General features: G+C 28.2%; 1 protein-coding gene across 2 annotated transcripts in view; it reads left to right on the plus strand.

Annotated features, from left to right (window-relative positions):
- Nucleotides 1–22,772, plus strand: part of LOC122509964 (microtubule-associated protein Jupiter) — a 222,786-nt gene that overhangs the window by 120,970 nt on the left and 79,044 nt on the right. The gene's annotated exons all lie outside the window — the stretch shown is intronic.

The following is a 22,772-nucleotide window of genomic DNA, read 5'->3' on the forward strand; positions in this document are numbered from 1 at the left end:
AATAATTCATGACCGGGAATATTTTTTGATGAAAAAAGCGATCACCCTGAAAAATCATCAAATTAAATCACGGAAGAAAATTTTTGCTTGGAACACGATAAGGTTCTCTAGAATAGCCGATTAAAATTAATTTATTCTTATTATTTTATAACTTTATTGAAATTTTTGAAAATTATGGAGGGAATGTCGCCACATTATAACTAATTTTGGTTTCAAAATAGATACCCTTAAATTAAATGTTAGCATCTAAAAATTAGCATTTTTTATAATTAGAGTCCCTTGAATTTGTTTATGGGGGATCAAGGAAAATTGTAAAATTCTGCCTGTAAATCAAAGGAGAGTAAGGAAAATAGAAAATATAGTTTTTGTGACGAGTGAAATAATCGACTTTTTGGTATTTTTAACCGTCGTACGTATAAATAATTTATTCATCAGATTTCTTGATATTATCTATGTAATGGTTGTGCTGTATGTTCGATAATAAATTAAGGAAATGTATCGGAGGATAAGAATGGCATTGGTAATTGTTTTTATTCCCCTTCCTATGGGTTTATTTGTCCATACTGATATATATTTCAGGAAGCTGCACCCATTTTCGTTTCCTCGTCCGAAACATCCTGACCTTTCGATGTGGCCCACCGATTAGACTAGACGCGTGTGTCACATCCTTATTTGTTCGTGATGGACGATGGCGACGTTTCATAGCGAACAGGATGAAGATTCCATTGTTTGATTCGTGCGACTTGAAGGTTCTCCCGTTGATTTGATTTGTATGAAAAATAAAAATTCCCAAACTAACTCTTTTTTTGAGTTTGCAAATTATTGTGAATTTTTGTCAAGTTTTGTCAAATTTTGTGAATTTTTAATTTGGTCGATCATACAAGGGAACTTTAATTATCCATCGCATTGTTTCACGTAAAAGGAGAAATTTTGCGTAAAATAAAGTAATGAAGGCAATAGAGGAGAAAAGACGTAAATTTAAATCAAATAAATTAAAGAAAATCGATCTTGATAGGAGTAGAGAAAGTATTATATACGCCATAGTCGGCACATTAGTGTTGCTGCCGCGAATGCTTCTTCCTCGCCGCAATTGGACATTTAATTTTCCAGGTTCCTTATTCCACGAGCAAAAGCAGTCGAACGCACAATTGATTAACTTTCTCAATTCTCAAGCATTTTACCATTTGTCAAGTGAAGAAGCTCTCTCGTCTGACGAATTTTAATTACTTTCACCTGTAAATTCACTGATCCAAAGTGAAGGCAAGGAAGTCTTTTCGTAATCTGATCATCTACAGGTGACTGCTGCATAATGTACCCGGAAAATGGTGTTGCAAGTGAATTTGCAAAATCCACTAAAATTTATTTTAAAATAGTACATCTCTCGGATAAAAGTAATTGAGACTTGTACTGACATGGATATCAGTTGAGCGTGATACTTGTCACGAAAATGAATCTGCTTGTTGAAGCGCGAAATCTTTTCGGTCATCCGTGAAAAATGTGTTTCTTACCGAAATGATGATTCATTTCCGGCTCACCTTTAAAAAGAAAAAAAATTAGCCACCGTTACTAACTTCAATATAATTTATATGTTAATGTTGAAATATTCAATTTAATAATTACAAAACTTTGTGAAAATATTCACATATTCTTTTGTATAATAAGTATTTCATCATTTAGATTTTGATCGAGATTTTAATTCAACAAAGAGACTGTATTTGAACCAGAAACTTTTTCAAGTCTAACCACATTTCCTTTACTTTTACTGCTATTAAAAATCCATTACATTGCGGCAGTTGCGTTAAATGAAAAAATTTAATTTGTGAAATGAGAGATTTGAACAAAATTTCTAGCGTTGAACTTTATTGAGTCATAAAAACATAACGGTATAATGAAAGAACAGTTTTGAAAAATTGATTTTAAGCACATAAAGCCCTCAAATGATACTTTCATTAAAAGTATGCATATAATACCTATGTGAATGTTAAAGTTCCATGACGAGAAAGAACAATAGAAAATAGTGCTCTAATTATGGTTACCTCAATTTTTAGTAACTTGATAATTATAAAGTTATATAATAGAACAGAAAAAAGGACCTAGAAAACGTGTTTTGGTGCGTCCTTATCTTCACTTTTCACAAAGTCCTCAAATTTTTTGGTCTTACGCATGATGGTCTCGTAATGTTGTACGATTCATGCTATAATCTAACAAGTAACACTACTCAAGTGCAAGATTGGGATTAGTGGTTGTAAATACACAGGAAAGAGTTAAATTATATTCTTAAAGTTAGAATATAATACTATTAAAATAGGAAAATAGTCCCCTTATACCCTAGTAGAAATTTGTCATGGAGCCACTCGATTGTTCAAGTTACTGGACAGTTTTTGTTACGGATTCTGATTCTAGGCTGACTGGTAAATAACTGTAAAGTTACTGACCAACGCTCTTCGTCAAAGATTCAAGTTGAATTTGATATTGGCTAGACATAACTTCTGTCCAGTTTTTTTAATGTTACTTTAAAGTACTCCTAGAAATTATAGTTCTAAGTTTGTCGTGTCTATAGTCCAACGCACAATAGGTTCGCGAATGTCGTTCGCGAACGAGACGCATGAGATAGACAAGGACACAAATATATCACTGTCCTTTTCTAACTCATGCTTTGCATTCGCGAACGACTTTCGCGAACCTATTGTGCTTAGGCCTTGAGACACTGCAATAATGTCTAATAACTAGACAGCTCGACTGATTATTTGCTAGAGATAAATTTGTTCTTATTCTTTCCAATATTTTAAAACTTTTCATTTTAATTTGTTATTAATTAAAAATTTAATTAATTTATTATTATAAATTAATAATATTAATTAATAAAATTAATTAATAAATAGGGGAACATAGTCTAGGTCGGCCACCTTTTTGACTTTTGTTTATAACTTTTTTTTTTAAATGAATTTGGACAATTGAAGTATATGGTTGGAAAGTTCTGTTTAATAGGAACATTTTTTCTGTACAAAGTAAATTGACAGGTTTAAGAATGAAAAAGTTATAAAGATTTAAAAAAAAAAAATTTGTAGTCCAGGTTGGCCATTACAGTCAAGGTCGGCCATGTTTAAAATTCAAAGGGCATTAATCTTTAAAAAATAAAATAACATGTTTGGAGTTACGGAAAATTGATTCTTTATTGTTTACAGTTTGTAACTTAATGAAATAACAAAATAATAACAATAAACAATATAAAAAAATAAATATAAATAAAAAAAAATTTTGCACTAAAATATTAATAAAATTAAATAAAAATATTAATAAGATGATCAATTATATTATGAGTTATACAGAATTGCAGTTTTTGCAAATGAAGTAGCTCGTCCTCATCTTTGCGCATTTTAAACACATAGTGGCCGACCTTGACAGTAAGTAACATTACCGAATTGTTGTAACCATAAAGAAATACGTTTTGGGATTCGATTTTTTACTTTGTTTTCCTTTCAACTATGAGTCCCACAAATTTTCTGCATACTTGCCTTGACGATTCAATTTGTTTTTTATCTTTTATTAATGGTTTTTCACATTATGCACAAAACTTTTTTTGAGCTTTTTTTTGTACCGACGTCACAGAAAACACAATTTTTGATTTTCCGAAAATGTAATTGAGGGCGTGGATCGGATAACTGCCCGTAGCGCATGGACGAAAGGGACTATACCAGTCAGACAGCAGTGAGAGGCCTAGAGGCGCTCACTGTTGTCTGACTGTTATAGTCCCTTTCGGCCATGCGCTACAGGCAGTTATCCGATCCACGCCCTCAATTGAACAAAAAGTTAGGTTTCACTAAGACAAGCTTCGACAAACATGCGCGTAGGTGGCGCTAGTGAACTTGACAAAAAAAAGCGAGTGCACTGCAAAAACAAGTGTCTCATTTTGAGACGTTTTGTCCCATATTTGAAACACATAAGATGTCTTAGTCCACATATTTGAAACAGATATGTGTCTCATTTTAAGACGTTTCAAAGTGTCTTACACATTTAGCAATGCATTTTGAGACACGAAATGTGTTTCGAGTATCCGTCTCACACTAAGAAGACGTTTTACGTGTCTTATACGCATTGAGTTACCTTTAATGTCTTAAAATGAGACACGAGATGAAATTAAATGTCTCAATATAAAACAGATTTTGTATCTCAATGGTTTAAACACTTAAAGCAACTCATTTTAAGACACGAGTGCTTATTCAATGTAATGTGAATATATGAATTATTAATAATAAATATTATTGTTATTCATACATATATTTAATGACAATAACTTATTATTCTAATAATTGTATTATTTTCAAATAAATAATATACTACACTAGCAGTAAATATCATTTAAAATAGTAATATTGAAAAATAATTTTAGTAAAAAAACAATTTGCGTTAATTGGTATACATTTTTTAAATTCATTCTTCAACAGACCTTTAACATTATTTACAAACATGTTTACAATTTTAATTTATAACACTTATACAGATTAAATATAGTAATTTTATTATTTTATATAACACTTACAATGAAAAATATCCGCTCGCATGTGGGATCGAACTCACGTCCCCCCACCCCTGACGACCCCACGCGACGCATTTAAACCGCACGGCCACTGAAGTCTGGGTGAGAACTCTCCTAATTTACTATATCACTGCCAGTGTCATATATTCTGTTGCTTATAATATAAGGACAAAGTGAAAACTATGACTAAAATTATTATACATAATAATCCTGAACTATTTTAATTATTAGAAATTAATATTTAAATAAATAATTCTTACTACAATTATAATCATTAAACAATTTTTTAAAGTATTACTTTCAGTTTTATCAAAAATTTTTTAAATAATTGAATTCTTTTGACAAATTTTAATAGAATTCTTAAGTATATAATTATACACTTTTCAAAGAATTCGATTCAAATTGTATTAAAAATAATTGAAATTCTGAGAATTTTATTATTTATGAAAATAATTGAATTATTGAGAAGAAATTTATAAAAAATTTGTAAATACTTATTGAATTTTTATGAAAGGTTTTTTATTTATGAAAGTAATTAAATTTTTGCTTACATTTTATCAAAATTTTTGTTCAATAATTGAATTCTTGTGGAAAATTTTATTAAAATAGTAGATATTGAAAATCATTGAATTAAAGAAAATTTTTGAAAATAATTGGAATTTTGCCAAGAATCTTGTTAAAAATTTGGAAAATAATTGAATTTCAGAGAACGATTTTATTATGTATAAAGATAATTGAAATTTTGATGAGAATTTAAAAGAATTTTTGAACATAATTAAATTTCTGCGTAGAATTTTGTTACTTTTGAAAATAATTAAATTTCTACAATAATCTGTAACTTCTCCAACACTCAATATAATGTTTATAGTCTTTTTAACTAAAATTCTTCTACAGATAAATTATTTTTCATAATTAATCAAATACAATATGATAACAAATTTATCTAATTTCAGGAGAATTTGAATTATTAGACATTTTTCAAAAATCTAAGTTCTTTAAAGTTTTTAATTAAATTCATTCAAAATTCAAACTTTATAAAATTTCAAATCGAAGCCTTTTGAAGTTATTTATGAAAATTGTAAACGTAACTCTAATAAAATTCAATTTTGAAATTTCTAAGTAAAATTGTTTATTAAATAATTTATAATGTATAGATTTAAATTTTATTTTTATTTATAATAATTCATATAAATCTACAATATTTATTTTTGAACGATTCTTTAGATTGACTAAATTATTCCATGCAATTTTGAAGTGACAACCCATTGCGCATGTATAAATTCAAAGAAGACCGACAAATCGGGCACTAAAGTCTTGATTGTACTTTGATTTGTACTTTAAAAATTTTGAATTCTAGTGATGCCAATGAAGTCCCATATAGCATACAGTAGTTTGTGAACGACCCCAAAAGCGCAATTTTTTTAAATTAGGAAAACAAACCTTTCCTGCTTCTTCAAATCAGAATATATGATGTTTTTGAATTTGAAAAAAATGTTAATAAAACTTTGTTTATTGATGATGCTTTTCAGATCAGTAATTGGAATTTGAAAAAACGAAATTCATTTTGTACAAGATTTTTTGATATGAATCGTAATAATTCGTTAAACGGGAAATATTCCAAGATGAATATTTGATGACTGAAATTAATAATCCTTCATTAGGAAATGCTTTCCAAAATCTATTAAAAGTTTTCTCTATTAAATAGTGTATAATGTATTTCTGACTGCCTAAATTTTTACCTAGTTAACATAATTTTTTCCCTCTTTGAATTTCTATATATATTGATATTTATCTTTACAAATATAAGTGAATGCAAAAGGGGTAGTTTCCAAAATTGTTTTGTGTTTCTTTTATGTAGGTATACGTTTGTTTTACAACATTTTCAAATGTCCAAAAAACAGTTGCTTCTTGGGTACCTTTCTTGGGAGAGCGTCACAATTAAAATTTTCAAATTTTTATATTAAAGAAACATGCTTATTAATTAAGTGGAACTTTTTCCAGAATATGATCACACGTAGAATATATCCCTATCTTACGATAGGGACCGATTCAAATTTAATACATATTTGTTTATTTATAAGATGTTCTAAAAGTTTTTTTTATAGTTTATGTTGCACCTCTTTAAAACTTATAATTTACTTATTTCTGGTTTCCTAAAACAAAAGTTTGTTAAAAATGTATAGAAATGATAAACTGTAAATTTATTCACTCACTTCGAAATTAATCTTTGAAAAATAATTCATTTCTTATAATTGTGATAAATTCACGACGCGACGTTTGATCGAAATTAATAAAATAAAAACTTTTGAATCGGTCACTTTATGTTAGGAAGAATCATTAAGTGTGGACTGACAAAACAGTTAGAGAGAATTACTCAAATAATAAAAATTATTAAAATAGTAAAGGAATGCATCTGAACTATAAATATACATATTTACTTTCTATTCTTCTCTGAAAAATCATAATTCTGACAATATAATTTTGAATTCATTATTGGGTTTCTCTTTATTACATTTAAGAGATTAAGAAGATTTACTGGTACATTTACTGGTCTCTTCTATTTGTAGCGTTATTAATTCTTATTAAAAGTCTAGATGCTATTTGGATAGTGGGAATTTATCTATGTAAGCTTATAAATTCTTATCTTTTATGATCATTCGATCAGCCCTTTTATTGTGCTTTCGAAATACTAATAGTGAAACAGCAATACAGTCGCAGTATCCGGAAAATATTGTATAGTGAGGCAGCTATTGCACTCACGAAGATGCGTCGTGTATATTTCTTTGAGATCCAACCAAGAAGCTGTAAATCATTATCCAAGACGTCTGTAATTTGCGCTCTCTCTCTCTCTCACGCTTTTTCTTTTTCCGTTACTAGAAACGTTATTTTCCGTTGAAACTTTGTTTTAAACTCCATAAACTACAATTTTAAGTGGTCTAAATAGTCCTGCACATACCCAATGGGGAAAATGCATTACGCTATTGGCGTAAAATTAGACCAACATCAAGGAAGCCGTTGCTAAGACCGCCAATATTTGCGTTCACGTCTGCAGGAGTGCAGAAAGCTTTTCTAAAACTCGGATTTAAAAGCTTTTATTTACATATAATTACTTATGTTTTTATATAAATTATCATCTAATAAAATTATGCATACTAACATGTCAGGTCTCAGATAGTATGATTTTTTCCATCTTCTTCAATCATTCTCAAAGAATGCAACCTTTTTCGGCTTAGTTTGATAAAATTCGACTCTTTTTTCTCATATTGCAACAAATTACGACTTTGATGGTATGAAATTGCAGTTTATTTCGATTTTCATGTCAAAAATTTTTAAAATTCTGAACGAAATATTTTTAAAATAACTTACTGAAATAAAAAACAAAAATTAAACATTTTGAAACTTCATGAATTATTTTTCAATACGTGACTCAATATTTTTTTTGTAATAAAATTTGAATCAGGAAAAGAATTAAATGTTCACTTGAACGGTTAGAACTTTAGGGACATGGTTTTTCAAATTTTCAATAAATTTTTCCCTTCTTTATGAATGATTTCTAAATTTTCGCTTCATTGGCAACAAAATGACTGACCTTAAGATTCAAATGACCCACATAATAAATTATACAGTAAGTGCACATTATGGATATTACAATTTGCTTATAAATAAAAATAAAAATGGTTCTAAGGTCACCACCTCAAATTTCGATCAAATAAATTATATATGTCAGGAAAATTTTTGCTATATAGATATGCACCCCATTTATTGATTGAGCTTCTGTACCACCCGGATATGTCACTATTCTTAATGGATCATATTTATTATCTTTCTATGTTTTCTGGTAGGTCACGAAAATCGATGAACGTGTCTTTAGTCAAAACTTACAAAAGACATAGTTATTGCTTTCTTAATCATAAATAAAAGTGTTTTAATATTTTTATTTCCCATTCCCGTCGGGCAAGTTATTCGATCCAAGGCCTCAATTTCAACCCAATTTGCTTCCCTTCGAAAATTGTTGTTTCAACTTCTTCGAAGTATCATACTGAATCATTTTTAATAATTGTTTATTAAAAAACGTTCTTTGAGAATTCACCGAAAAAAATCTCGATGGTATTATTAGCTATGACCCTATAGTTAATCTTAACCTACACTGAGAGAAGTTAAGCGCAGATGCTGAATAGAGCACAGTCAATTTGACTATTTTTTCCTGATTACATCGACTAATTTTCCTGGTCACTTTAACTATGTTTGAATTTTATTACTTTGACTAGGATTCTATAGTGGGTTCCTCTCGTAACTAGGAAACCTAGTCAATTCCTGGTATACGGGTCCTAGGCATTTTTTTCGGTGTTAAATTTAAAAAAAGAGGACCCGTGTGGAAATAGCCCGAGTTTCTGGTAAGGGCTAGCTTTTAGTGGGGCTCCCCGGACATAGCACGGCTAGCGCCCAGATTCAATTTCCACACGGGGAAGTTCATTAGTTAAAATAGTCAAAAATTAAATTATTTTCAATTTAAATTCATGAAATTTTGATTATTCCAAAATGTTTCAATTGAATATGTTTAAAAATCCAGAAAAATTACTAATAAATAGAATTTTGATTCAAATTTTTATTAAATTAGTTTCCCAGGCGCACGGAAAAAAATTAATCTCTAAACTTGAAATAATATTAATTTGAAGTCCAATGAAATATAAGTGTATCTAAATTAAACATTATAGTCACAATTACTGTGATAAGTTGTGTTTGATTCTGTCAAACTTTATACCAGAAAACGCCATAAATTCACATCTCTGATTTATAGATTTGTTAATTTCGCAACTTTTTTTATATGAATTAGGTACATTGTGTTTTAAGTTAATCAGTGACAAAAAAGATTTAAACCATTTTAATTAATTAAGTATTAATTTTATTTTCAAATATCCAAATAAAAGCGAAGGTCTGTGAAGGAAGGTCTGTGAAATTTTAAGGTTACAAAAATTATCGCCCGACAAAATACGGCACTGACTGATTTAAATGACGTGAAATAGGTAAATAAACATTTTTCAACCACTTTTTCTCTAAACACAGACACTTTTTACAAAATAGGCCAACATACAATGGGTAAGAATCTTCTTAATAACCTAAATTCAAAAGATTGTTTAAATTCATGCAGAAACGCGGTTGTCAAGCGGTTGTAAAATGTAAAATTGGAAATGATTGGAAAGTAATGTAATGACAGACAACAAGAAGCGGATTACTGCCAGTCGCCAGAAGAGGGCAGAAGCATGCAGAGAGCACAATGGTCCAGCTGTTATATTCTTAGCATTACATCACTTTCTAATTTTACATTTTACAACCGCGTTTCTGCATGAATTTAAACCATCTTTTGAATTTAGGTAATTAAGAAGATTCCTACTCGTTGTATGTTGGCCTATTTTGTAAAAAGTGTCTGTGTTTAGAGAAAAAGTGGTTGAAAAATGTTTATTTACCTATTTCACTTCATTTAAATCAGTCAGTGTCGTATTTTGTCGGGCGATAATTTTTGTAACCTACAAATTTTACAGACCTTCCAACGCCGTTAAAACAAAAAAATGAAATAAAAATATAAAATTCGTATTGTGTTTTAAAAATATCCAACTACTTTTTTATACTTGTCAATGTATAGTTCATACAGGGAAAACAATATAAATATTTTGTGAATAATTCTCACTCTAAATTGTGATAAATTATAAATTCTTATTACATCGAGTTATTACAAAAATAAGAATTATATAAATATACGACTAAAATTTTTAATATTGTTTATTCAAATAATATATTAGATTTGAATTTATTCAAGTAAGTTGATAGTTTAGAACATATGTTCCATATGTCATAAAATTTGAGATTCCTAATATCATTTTTAGGCATAAGAAATACGTGTTCTTCACAATACTAATATTCGGATTAGATATAATACCAAATTTCAGTTTTAGTGATCTGCTTACATCTTACGTCCGATTCCAGTGATAGTTTATGCCTAAATCTCAGATTTAATCTCTATAGAGATTAAATCTGAGAAAAAAATTAATCTCTAAATTATAATTTAGAGATTAATTTTTTTCCGTGCGGAAAAGTCGGACGAATGTCGGAGTTTACAACCGCCTGGTATCCGCGCCCGTACGGACCGCCAGTACCGATGGTCTGTACTGATAGTCTGTTATAGTTCACATTATCAGTATAATCATAAATTTATTTTATGTATCATAACTAAGGGGTCGTCCATAAACTACGTTATCAATTTAGGGGGGAGGGGGTCATGCACACAACTACGCTTTGTAACGGGGGCCGGGGGGGGGAGTTTCTTCAAAGTAACGTTATACGCTTGTAAAGTAGACTTATAAAAAACTGCGCAATATATAAAGTGTATTTTACCTTTTTTTTATTATTGAATTTAGGGTAGTGGCACCAGTGAAAGAACATTTAAGGAAATGTATACTTTCGATATTTTTTATTTTTAAATGACATTCTTGAATTTCCTTTTAAACATATGCAATAAATAGCAAAATTTTTAAAGAATTTGAAGCCTATGATACAGATTTTGTAAATATAACATAAAATATAAAATTTTAATCAAATATTGAAAAATGTCCATTTTACCAGTGAAAGAATTTATATTATTACAGTGTCTAAAAATAACAAAAATTATATTAAAAACGCTACAAATATTCTGAAACAATTTTGCAACTTACTATTATTAATATTTTCCTAATTACGCAACCAGAAATAATATTTAATTGCACGGTGCACCTGAAGCTTGTAACCTTTTTTCTGTTTATGCTTCATTCATTTGTCATGTTCATAACCCACTAAAACATTGAAAAATTATTTTCAGAAGTTACTTGCATATTGAATCTATTTTTTATCATAAACTATATTTTGAAGAAGTAAGGAACTAAAAAATATTTTTTTTATAGTGTTAAAAGTTATAATTTGTGAAATATCGTAATAAATAATCAATTTGTTCTTTTACTGGTGTCAATTCTATCACTGGTGTAACTACCCTATATTTGTGTTTTACATTTTTTGAAATTGTTACACATTTGTTCGACAGATGAATTTCCTGTAATTCATGATGTCGCCTCATTTACAGAGGATTACCTCAGTGTTTAACAATCTATAATTTTTATTTTTTGTACTTGGTTAAATATTTTATAGAAAAAACTTTATTATATTCTAATATATTACATTATCTTAATTTAAAACTACGCTATATAAGTTAAAACAGTATTACTTGTGCCAAAAAAATGATAACTAAGTCTTATTTTGCATTGAATTTTCAATTATAATATACGTTACTTTCCTTGGGGGGAGGAGTGGTGTAAAAGAAAATCAACTGTTGTTAACGAAGGGGGGAGGGGGTCTACAAATGAGAAAAATTGGTAACGTAGTTTATGGACGACCCCTAATTAATTATTACAATAACTAATTGCATTATAATATTATTATTATTATTATTATTATTATTTAATCAATAAATTAATTGTATTGATGCAAAGGAAGAATATAAGAAACCTAATTTTTTCATTAGGTATATTTATGAAAATCCAACTTTATTAATGTGCAATTAAATAAATAATTATTAATAAAGAAATAATATATTAATTTGAAAAAAGAAAAATATATTTAACTGGAAAGAAAGTGTGTTCCATATATATAATAATACCTACACTGAAAAAAATTTCTGGCACCCGTATACCAGGAATTGACTAGTTACGAGAGGCATCCACTAGGGCAACCTAGTTAAAAGATTAAGGTCAAGCATAGTCAAAGTGACTGGAAAATTAGTTAAATTCACTACCCAGTGGGTAGTGTAGAGGGCGTCATAAACGATACTTTTATTTTGAGGCGCTTCGCGGTTGCAGGTCTAGAGCCGTCCTCAGCGGTCTAAAACAAAAAACTAAAAGAGCTTTTACAGTTGAGGTACTAATCTAGTGGTTATACCTAAAATTACCTTAAAAAATCAAAATTTAAAAAAATGGCATTACTTTTAACAAAAAATTGAAAAATGACATTTTTTTCCTACATTTTTTATTAAAAAAAGTATTAAAAATGGTTGTTTTTTAATTTTTTAGGTATACCCACTAAAGAACATATTTTTTAACAATATATGCAAAAGGAATTAGACAGAAACATCTATCCGTTTACTCAGAATCCCTGCAACCGATTTAAAAAACAGCGTTTTGAGAAAAACGCAGTTAAAGTTTAAGTATGATTTTTTCAGATTTATTGTTAAATGTTTTTTATAAGAGCTTACCAAATTTTAATTTGCTATCCTAGATCAATAAAGTAAGTTATAAGCTTCCTGATAAAGTGATAAGCCTTTTTATGTTAGTCGCGAGCCTTTTTATTGTCAAAAACCGTACAAAATTGACTAATTCAATGCATTTGTCCAAAAGCATGCACTGACATTTATAAGGATATCTTGCGAACCGAACAAGATTTTTTAACGTTTTTGGTCTTAAATTAAAGATGAGACTTAAAGGATCACACCTATATAAGTTTTAAATTTTGTCTGCAATTTTTAAAAAATATGTCAAAGTTTAAAAAATTGACAAAAAAACTTTCATTTTTTTAATTTTTGTTCAAATTTGTCGATTGTTAAAATCTTTGTGTAATTTCCTAAAATTTCAAATTGTATATCATGTAGCATAGAATATTATAAGCTTTCAAGCGGTGGATTTGTTAAGTTTCTGACATTAGTTTGTACAGGAATATCATGATTTAAAGATTGGAATGTTTTTGGGCCATGCACGTCCCAGTGGGAAATTTGCAACCGGCGCGGATCCTCGCCTGTACCGACGCCGGAGTAGTGGTACTGGCTGGGAACCGCCTGCCTACCGCCCGAGAACTGGTATTCTACCAAAAGATGACTTGGCCAGGAGCTGGCTGGCCATCCGTCTCGGAACTGGCATTCTACCGCCCGGTAACCGGCCGCGAAGAGCCGTTCCGTGTATAATTCAACCGGCTGGGACCCGGCACTGTACCGACTGCGGATCTTTCATTTCCTAGCCAGATGTGCGCTGGCAATGCTGGCATTCTACCGCCTGACAACCGGCTCGGATCAAAATAATAATTTCAACAAATATCAATAAAAAAATAATAATTAATTGCAAAAGATAAATACGGATGACAATTCATTGACAGTTCACTTTACACATTTTTTTATTTCTTTATACACTTAAACGCAATTTTTTATTACATACACATTTGAAAAATCCTAACGCTTGGGGGTACGAACCTACGCCTAACCGAATATTTACGCACCGAAATCTCGCACGCTAACCAATATGCTACGCTCGCATGGAACTCTCAAACCTTAAATTAAAATACGAACTGATGTAATACCGGTATATTTTCAATACTTTACTGAATGTGTATTTATGAATATTTCAATATTTCGTTTAAAAAAAAATGTTATATTTTTATTATTATGTTTTTTAATATTTTATTACATAATATATCGAATAATATGAACATAACTTCACTGCAAAACAATTTATAACATATAAGTAATAGTATTAAATTGAATAAAATTTTAATGCACAACACATTTTTTTAATTATTTAATTTGCAGAAAAGTGTCAATAAATAATTACTTAATATATTGTTTAAATTAAAAAGAGATTATTAATTAATTAATAATAAATTAATTAATAATAATCTCTTTTTTATATATTGTATTTAATATGTTATTTATTGTAGCCATTATAATATATTGATCACATTTTCTTTCAAGTTAAATATATTTTACTTCTTTCAAATTAATATATTATTTATTAAAAATTATTTATTTAATTGCACATTAATAAAGTTGGATTTTTATATATATAATGAAAAAATTAAGTTTCTTATATTCTTCCTTTGCATGAATACTATTAATTTATTTATTGGTTAACTAATAATAATATTATAATAAATGCAATTAGTTATTGTAATAATTAATTATAATAATAAAATAAATTTATGATTATACTGATAATGTAAACTATAACAATAAATGACGAGATCCGCAGTCGGATCCGCCCCAGCACCGAGCCAGTACAGACCTAACATCCGTCATTCTTCCGACGCGCGTAGAAGAATGAAATCTGCAGGCGGATAAATCCAGTACCGCGCCAGTACTGACGAAAGTAGAAAGGCGGATCCAAAAGTCGGAGCCTAATCTGTTCCGCGCCGGTTGCATTTTAGGATCCGAATCGGTACAGACCATCGGTGCTGGCGGTCCGTACGGGCGCGGATCCCAGGCGGTTGTATAATCCGACATTCGTCCGACTTTTCCTCCTGGGGTGGAGCCATACCGGTGGTAGTGTGATGTATTGTAATTTTTGATAGGAGTTAAATTTCATCATAAAATTTTAAACCTGTATTCTATAGAGATATTAAGGGTTTTAAAAAAGCAGCAAAAAAAAATTCGCAAAAAATTCGAAAAACAATTAAAAATTTATAATTGTTAATATTTTAACAAAAACAAAACCAAAACACACTGCTCTTTTAAAATAAACAATAAAATTCTATTTTTCTTAAAAAAGTTAAGAAAAAACGCGTGAGACAAAAAAAAATGTGTCCCTGCGTCAATCAAATTTGACTGCATATTTGTGGGGGAGGGAGAAGTAGTTCATACCATGTCTGTCTGACTGACGGCGCCCGGAAAGTAGGTAGAGTGGGGGAAGGCCCGGGTTAATAAAAATTTGAATCAAAATTCTTCAATGAGTTCAATTATTTTAGAATTTTTAATTAAAATTATTCAAAATTCAAATCTTTGAAAATTTCAATTTGAAACCTTTTGAAATTTTATTATTTCTAAAAATACAGTCAACTCTACGAATAGTGCCGCTATCAATAGTGCCACTTCTCCTTTTCTCGCTTGAGTTCTATCCCCACTTTAGCAACTCAGCACGGCTTCTGAATTTCGAGTTTCCCCTAAGAGAGAAATATACAAACAGTGGGGGTACTACAGTTCCAAGAAAAGTCGTAAACGCTGTGCAATTTTGCGGCACTATTCATAGAGTTGACTGTACCTACTAAAACTCTCAATATTTTCTTCGTGGCAGTATTTTTATAACACGGAGAGAAGAAAGTAGTCAATCTTACTCAGCCCTGAGTCATAGTTACTAAACAATATGGTGACATTTTCGTTCAACAAAACAAAAAGTAATCTTCACTAAACGGCCGTTTAGTTATTAAGACTACTAACTTCATTAGTATCGTCTACGATATAAATTGTCATATCTGCGATTCTGTTTACAATTTACGAAAATAAAATTTAACCTCTTTTATAATATTTAATATAATAGTTAACACTTTATAAATAATTAATTATTTAGAAATAATTATTATTAATTAATTATTCTTCCAAAAATTTGTTATATATGCGGGGAACGAGAAGAAAATCAAGTAATATTTTACAAAAATACACTGACGGTGATATAAGGTAACAATAATAAATCAATTTAAAAATTATAATTTCTGTAATTGTTTAGTTAAATAGAGAAAATTATAAGAGCTATATTTCTTTTCAAAATATATTTGTCGCATATTTGAATAAACAGCTAAACTTTTTTTTATAATTATTATGATAACAATAACCTAATATTTGTTGTAATAACAAGCATAAATAATAAGTATAACACTGCAAATAAAGTTTTAAAAAATAATATTTTTTCTCGATTTCGTTTAATTTTTAATAGGTAGCTTTTTAATTAATTTTAATATTTTTTTTAAAGTTCAATTAATAATATGATTAAAAATGTAAACAGAATTAGTTTTGTCTGCTTTACTAAGCAGACATTCATCCTTACTACTATGTTTAGTTCGATCGACAAAAAAAAAATTGAACGCTGTTTTGTAACCTTTACTTAATATTTATTTGTCACAACTCAAATTTTCTTACTAAATGCGTAATAGTACAACTCACTATAACTCTTCTCTCCGTGAAGTTTTTAAGCTGATAAAGTTAATTCAAGAATAGTTGAAGGTTTTTGAGAATAATCATATTAGATATGGGTGATTCTCCAAAAACCGGTCACTTTTAAGTTGATAAAAAATTTTTTTTTTAATGTTTAAAAATTGAACTTTCTTTTATTAATTACTGTTCATTGGTATTTAAATAAACTATATTTGAAGTAGGTACGCTACAAAACTATTTAAAGTTTAAAAATAATATTAAAATTATTTAAATTTCACCAGGATCATTTTGAATTTTTTCACGTCGCTCTTTTTGACATTTGCTTTTTTCTGTTTGTTAAATTATTCTTTTATGTTAGACAATCCATATCAACTATATTTATTTTAAATTACATTTATTAATAAACATTAGTTTTCGTGTAATTAGCACTTTTCGCGTAATTGAAATGAGATGTGAAAAGTAAACAGGAAAACTAACCTCATCAGAGGCGTATCATCGAGGGGCACTGAAATTCATATTTCTTCTATATGGGTATTATTAATTGAATTAAATGATTTATTTTTATTATTTTTAAAATTATATTTAAAAATATATGAACAGATTAGAAAAATTTCAACTTTATTACCTATTTTAAAAAAAGTTTTAGGCACGGGCACACTTTTTACTTGTTTCGCACCTACCACGTGCAAATGTTTTGACACGACAAAGGACTCCACGACAATGGAAATTTGTACAAAATCTATTAATACATATTTTAAACAAAAGTAAATAAAAAAATGGCTAGGTATACACTTTTGTCCTACCAAACTGTAAGTTTTCATCCGTTTTTTTATTGATATTTATATTGAAATATTAAAGTTATGACAGCGCACGACAAAGGAATGAATAAAAATACGCAGTGTTTTTCTAGTGCTTTTTCTTAAAAATATAAAAAATATAATTTATTTTCCAATTTCTCTTGGAGATTTGAAAAGTGACATGTTTTTTCTTTAATTTCCAATTGATTTTTATAAAAAAAGTGCACGTCTTATAGTTTATTTATACACGTTTATCCTTTGTCGTGCCAGCATGGAGATTTTTAAAGACACTTATATTTTAATAATTATCAATAACTATATTGATGTATTAAAAAATTTCATCGATAAAAATTGAAGCAAAAAAAAAAAAAAAAAAAAAAAAAAAAAAAAAAAAAAAAAAAAAAAAAAAAAAAAAAATTGCCCACTTTCAGGAGAATCACCCATATATATCAACGGGAAGCGACGAAATTGTTTCATAAAAGTTGACATGTGTATTTTATTTAAAAGAAAATATTTACATCTGAATTTCCTTTAATTGAACTTTTTATTACGCAGCTGAAAGGTTTAACTCTCGTTTATGTTTCATCTTTTTCCTATTGAGAGTCATAAATAATATAATTAAGGGGCGTATATGCTCTTAGAAAATGATTTACAACGAATTTCCTAAAGTTCATCCTAAGAAAATAATACGACTAACAAGGATCTACAATAAATTTTATACATATTCTGGTGCTAGGGGCTTTCTTAAATGTTTTTATTAATCATAAACTTGTTCCTAAAATTCATTGATTTATTTCATTATTATATTATAGTTTCCACAACTCAAAGGGAAAGATGAAAACTTGTTCGGAGAAATTATAACAGAAATCAATAAAAAAATCTCTTTTTCGAATTGAATTGAAAATCAGAAAAGGAGTTTCTTAAAACTACTTTATCACAAGAAAATATTTAAAATTAAATTTTTGTATGAGAATGGTGAAAAATCAGTTCACTTGCATTCATTACACTTAATTACAAGATGACAAACAAAAAATTTAGGTCTGGACTGACTATTAGAAATTGGAAGGAAATAAATTTATTCACTTTATCTAACAACTCGAAGTTTCCCGAGACATTTTCCCGCGATGACTTTCACTTGACTGCTGGATCACTATTCTTACCGTTACTCCTGATCTCTTAAATTATTTATCGATAAAAATTGCCGAAAGAAAGACGTTCACTTTCATTTAATTTATTCACCTGTGAAAAAGTGTGTATTTATCTTGAACAATAGAAAATTTACTGTAAAGATGATAGAGCATGACGATTATAATTGTTGGACTTCTAATTCTCTATAAGTACAGATAAGATATACTACTCTATTTTAATTAAAGTCACGTTCTTCTTTCCGACTTAAAAGTTTAATTCTTTAAATTCAAATTCAATTTTTTAAAATATTATTTGAGAAAAAAAGGTTCATCCATAAATTACGTCACACTGCTTTTAACCCCTCCAGTCAAAGAGTGTTCCACGCTTTGGCAATATTTTTTACTGGTTGGCATAAATAGAAAATAAATAACAAATTTCTACTCATCAATTGATAAAAAAATGTCAAAATAGAAAAACTATTAGAATATCAAAAATTGTTGATTGTTTGTGGCTTATTGAATGTCAAAAAAATAAAAGATTTTTATACTCTTCTGTTCGATCTTATGAGACACAAGTTTTCTTGATATTCTATCAGTCTTTGGCAGATTTATAATAGGACGAAATTAAAAAATGTAACAAAAAAGCGAACTAAATATAAATGTTACGGTCATTGTCGATTATTGGGCATTGTCGACATTGCCCGGGTATTTTTAACAAAATTTAGTAAAATGTGACAGTGCCCGGGCATAGTCAGTAATGCCCGGGCAATGTCGTCATTGCCCACTTACTTTTTGGCAATGTTATTTACGAATAAAAAAAGACGATTCAGTTATCCTGTCTTGCAGGTGCATCTTTCATACACTGTTAGAAATTTTTTTAGGATTTTTCAGAAACAAGCAACGGAAGTTTTATTTATTTAAATAATGATTTCTAAGTTTGTCTTAAAATTTTTTCTATTGCACTTGATTTTCAGAAAAAAAATTATTTAAACTTAAAAATATTGAATAATAATGCTAATGTTTAAAAATTATTTATTTACGGTTTTTAAATAAATTTGGTCAAAAATAACTGATAAATAATATTAATAATATTTATTTCTTACTTTTTATACACAAAACTATTTATTCAATCAAATAATATTAATCATTCATTTATTAGTAATTAAATTTCATAAACATAATTCAATAAATAGTTTAAAACTGAAAATTTTGTTACAGTTTCGTAATTTTCAGTTACATTTCATTAAATTTCCTTAACTAGTTACTGATTTTAGTTTGACTGAAGTTAGAATTTTGTTACTCATTAAGGATTTTTACTAAAAATGTAATGTAAATGTAAATTTTGTATACGTTATTGTGTGATTAGTTTTGTATATACATCATGACGTATGAAGCTATTATATAAAATTTTCGACATTGCCCAAGATGGACCGGGCCAATAACCGTGACTATTGTGATGCAAGTTTTCAATTCGTACAATATTTATTTCTATTTGTTAAAATTTGACACTTGTAAATTTCTTGGCAAAAATAATAAGACAATTCATAAATTTTAAAAGAATTTGTTTAGTAAATAAATGTATTCAATATAAAAATTGCGTTTTTATACTTTCTTTCTAAAAAAAAATAAATGATTATGGTTAAAAAAAACCTTTAACCGGACAATTATATCTCTAAAGACGGGAATTTAAATCAGAAATGACTTTTTTTAGAATTACAAAGGTTGGATTTTTTCTATTGCCATTGCATTATACTCTGAACTATGAAAAGGGACTTTACTATTTTAAAGTAATACTCTTAGAATTTCTAAACTAAATGAGAATTTAAGCTCAATATAGATGTTGGCTGCATTTTATTATATATACGTACACACGTATATATTTTTTTATTATATTCTTTATAACATATGTATAATTAATTGGCTGTAGGGGACATTTTGAAAGGACATACATATGCGTTTAATTATACCCTAAAATATGGGAATGTGGCGCCTAAGAAAGAATGATTCCTCTACTTTTTTGTGAATCTCACAAAACTAACGTAGTCTAAACAGATATACGAGTTTATAACTGTTCTTTAATTTAGGAAAAGCGACATAAATTAGTATTATTTCAAACAATATAATTACGAGAATCCTATAATACAAAAGCTAAGGAATTGTTAATTGGAAAGTGATATATTGTTTTAAAATCCAAAACGAATTTTGATTTTCTTCAGATTTTCAAATGTCTATTTTCGAAAATGTTGGAGATGCATGGATAATTAAAAAAGAATGATATATGCAATCAAATCTTGATTCTCTAAAGATGCAGAATTTCTACTGTTGCACCTTTAGAGAATAAAAGCAGAATAAAAAAACCGGACAAGTGCGACTTGAACTCGTACTAAAACAGAGGGAAAATTCAGAAAAATTCAGTACAGGTACGGAAGTACCTGTACTGAATTTTTCTTGAAGTCTAAATATAAAAATGTATACGAATATAAATCTGCACTCCACTAGGTCAAGAATCGTAACCGCCAGGGATGAGTACATACTTTTTTGTCTAAATTTTCAAAAATATCAATTTTTTCGTTGAGAACCGTAAAACGTTCAACTCCAAATATGTTTGATATATTATTCCTAATATCTACACATGAAAATACATAAATAGGTAATGCACAACTGCTGTCCACTAAGCCAAGAATTATGAGCGCCCGGGGGGTAAAATCCTTTTTCTTACGCCAAGAATTGAGAAAAACAAGGGGGGTACACACTTTTTTCTAAATAAAAAAAAATTTCTAGTTTTTCCCACAAAAATACACATAAAAATAAATAAAAATGTATAACGCCAGTCTACTAGGTTAAGAATTGTGAGAACCAGCAAGGGTTAAAGTATTTTCGAACTTGCAAAAAGAGATTTTAATTTTTCAATGAAAACACCATGAAGATTAATTCTTTATAGGTACTAAATTTGTTCTATATTTTACGAAAAATTTATTCGACAAATTAACATTGCAACGGTTACGTAGTTTCACATTTTATTGTAAGATGTTGTTAGATATATGAATCGGCATAAAGAGAAGAAGAAGAAACGCATAAATATTGAATTTGTTTCATTTTACTAACCGTACAAAACAAATGATTAAAGATATAACTAACTGTTAAATTGATAATTGTAATTGTTAATAACACCATAGTAATATCCGATTTCTAAACTAATTTGATTGGGTGATGGTATAGTTAAGCCACATCTGTTAAAGATAATTTTAGAGAACTAAAAGAATATATATAAAAATATATATAAATATATATATATATATATAGTCAATTTGTTGCTTTATAAATTTTTTTTTATAAATCACAAGCATACAATAATTGAAATGAATTAGAAACTTGTGATTCATTCAAATTATTATGTTCTTTTAATTGGATGCTTACTTTCTTATACTTTTTTAAAATTACAAATTTTTCTCACATGGTACACTTTCTAAAAAATTTTTTCAACTTATATTTGTAAAATATAAAAAAAATATTTCTAATGTTATAGTGAAAGTGTGACTAATTGTCACTTTTTCGTTAATTATGTTATTACATATATTATATATTTTTTTGTACTATGCTTTTTTGTAGATTTATGCTCCAGATAAAGTTTTTTTTCTGCAATTTTCTCTGATCAAAATATTTCTATAATGAAATATTTATATAGCTTATTGATTTATTTGTATAAGAAAGTAGAGCAATTCCACACATCACCAAATAAAAAAATTAGATTTTAAGAAACATTGTTTTATTCAAATTGACATAACTTCTACAAAAATTAAACGATTTTAATTTATATATTTTAAAGCATTTGTTGTGTACTTTTCAGTTCCAAAAATCTTTTTTTAAAAATAAACCTTATTTTTCAATTTTTTTTACAAAAACTACCTTTTTTTATATTTTTATCATTTTTATTGAAAAGCTGAGATTTTTTCCAATAAATTATGTAAAGATAAAAAATGGGATAGCAATGGGTTTGCAAGAAAATAAACAAAAGATGTTTGAAATGTTGTTTTTTTTTATTTTCCTAAAAACCCATTGTTGTTTCATTTTTAAAATTTACTTAATTTATTGGAAAAAATTTCAGCTTTCCAATGAAAATGATAAAAAATTTAAAAAAGGTTTAAAATGATTCGGACAAACTAATGTTAGTGTTTAAAATGATTTTCAGTTCGGATAACAGAGAGTTATGATAAACGAGCTTCCACTGTAATATGAATGAATCAAAGTTTTTACACCAGAATGCAGAAAATTGATATAACCCATACAAGATAAATTGTTGAATGTTTCTGATTGGTCGAAATAAATGCTTTTTAAATCAACACACGCATTTTCCACTGTACAATCTGCCTTGTAAGTTGTAACTGATA

The sequence above is a fragment of the Leptopilina heterotoma genome, unplaced genomic scaffold (assembly GCF_015476425.1).
Source record: "Leptopilina heterotoma isolate Lh14 unplaced genomic scaffold, ASM1547642v1 Lhet_65, whole genome shotgun sequence".
NCBI classification, from domain to species: Eukaryota; Metazoa; Arthropoda; class Insecta; order Hymenoptera; family Figitidae; genus Leptopilina; species Leptopilina heterotoma.